General features: G+C 44.8%; 1 non-coding gene across 1 annotated transcript; it reads left to right on the top strand.

The window, feature by feature from the left end:
* Positions 1-1,642: 1,642 nt before the first annotated feature.
* trnah-gug (transfer RNA histidin (anticodon GUG)) lies at positions 1,643-1,714 on the top strand. Its single transcript has one exon. It is a non-coding gene; the product is annotated as a tRNA-His (tRNA).
* The last annotated feature ends 364 nt before the right edge of the window (positions 1,715-2,078 follow it).

The following is a 2,078-nucleotide window of genomic DNA, read 5'->3' as shown; positions in this document are numbered from 1 at the left end:
GTGATACTGAAAACAGGGAGCGTTAGAAACCTGATACGTAATCGGTTTTGTATGGTGGAGAGAGTTTTGCAGTTACTGACTCTGAAAAAGCTGAACCATCAGCAAAATCATATGTCGGTGTACCTCCTAAGTTTCCTAAAATCTCTATTCGATCATTCACAACTCTTACATTTATCTCTCTAATTAAGTTACATTATACTAAATTTCATATTATTATTCACGTCCCAGTTATCCACACTTCCTATCTACTCAAATAGCAGCGAAAGACCTGTTGCAGAAGGTATAATCGAATTGATTTATCTCTGTACTTCAACCATCATTCAAGCACACCAATCAATTTAGTTCCATGTGGACTTCACAACCGTTCCGTTCGAGAGAGAGGAGACGGGGCAGGAAATCAAAATCGGATACGATATATTCTACCGCGTTCAGTGTTCAGCTCTGATAATGGGGGTCATTATGCCCGGAACTGTGTAGCAAACAGTTCATTTAATCTGAATCCTAACATAGATCAAAGTTAGAGTTGCAAAAAGGACACAATATGTTCGAATATTTGTTAATCTCACAGGTAAATTCTATAGCTCCGTTTCCCCCAAACCCCCTGCTCCCCTCCCTCCCGCGTGTAAGAGGCAGCAAGCAACAATCTCCCTTCCCCCCGCACTGACAAAAAAGCATCTGCACACGCCACGTAGAACTCCACCGTGAGCACAGCAACAGCAAAGACACAGACTTGCATGAATCCAATAATTCATTGTTCACCTGGCATTCGACATAAAGGAGAAAGAGATATCTCCATTTCACCTCGAGAGGGGAGGCATAATAAACAACTCGGTGGTTTACGGTGTTAAATATCCATTGCATCTCATCCTGTCTGAGTTGCAAAGTCTGTTTTTGTTTTTTTTTTAATCCTGGGCGGTAAGTAAAGACGGATGTGAACACCAGGGGGTAGTTTCGTAGGTAACTGGGGAGATGCTTAGTTTCCTTTTGGAGGCATTTCTTTTTGCTTTTGTTAGACTTGCCCAAAACGACGCCTGTAGTCCACTTAACTGCTTGTTGATCACAGCCAATGTTGACCCAGAATTTACCTGCCTCAGTCACATTGTCTCGAAGATACATCGTAGCTTTACCACCCGGTCTGCAAAATGCCCCACAGTGCCCACTGAGTCAGCACTCAGTTCGAGCGTTAAAACGGAGTCCTCACTCTCTGTGCCCTTTATAATTTAATACAGCTTCCCCAATAACAGCTCCCATTTACTCAATAAGCAATGAACATTTGTTTACAGATGGTTTCAATGGTTACATAACTGATACAGGAAATGTCCTTTCCATTGTCTGTACAAACCCGCTGATTTCGACCAACTGCTTGAATTTTTTCCGAAATGATCATCCCGATTCTTCCCTGTCAAGACATCTCACTACACCTTCATAAATTTATTTTGTCACCTTGTCTATTCTGCGGACGGGTCTCGTACAGGAAACGTAGACTCTGTTTCTCCAGCCGGAACTACGGTTGATCTGCTGATTATTTCCAGTGCTTTGCTCTTGTGTCTCCGCGGAAACGCCGTAAAGTCCGTGGCAGTGATTGATCAAGCCTCACAGGTAACAAAGGATTTGACAGCAGAAACCGAACAGCCGGTGTTTGGCCGTGATCGTATAGTGGTTAGTACTCTGCGTTGTGGCCGCAGCAACCTCGGTTCGAATCCGAGTCACGGCAGGTGAGTGCTTACACATTTAGCTTTCAGCAGCGCCTGCAAATTAAATGCTCTTCTTCTGCAGTTTTTCCGTACGCCGCTTCCCCAGGAGGCTGAGTCATCTCTGTCACACAGAAGCTTTCCCTTCGACACATTGTTACTCGAACCAATACACACTGAACCACTCGGTGCATTTGGAAACGAACGTACGCGATAGATCGGAAAGCTTTGAATGTAAACGGGCTAGGATGATCCTCGAGATCGCGGAACGCAGGACGTAGGAAGACCCGCATTGACTCAGCTAGAGCAGATAATCTTGACTCTCTGATCCAGGCACTGCCAGAATAGAGGTGCCTTTCACCGTAGCCCTTGTGCCTATGAGTCGCG

The sequence above is a fragment of the Hypanus sabinus genome, chromosome 6 (genome assembly GCF_030144855.1).
Source record: "Hypanus sabinus isolate sHypSab1 chromosome 6, sHypSab1.hap1, whole genome shotgun sequence".
Lineage (NCBI taxonomy): Eukaryota > Metazoa > Chordata > Chondrichthyes > Myliobatiformes > Dasyatidae > Hypanus > Hypanus sabinus.
Note: the sequence above shows the minus strand (reverse complement) of the source record. Positions and strands in the feature narration are given on the sequence as shown.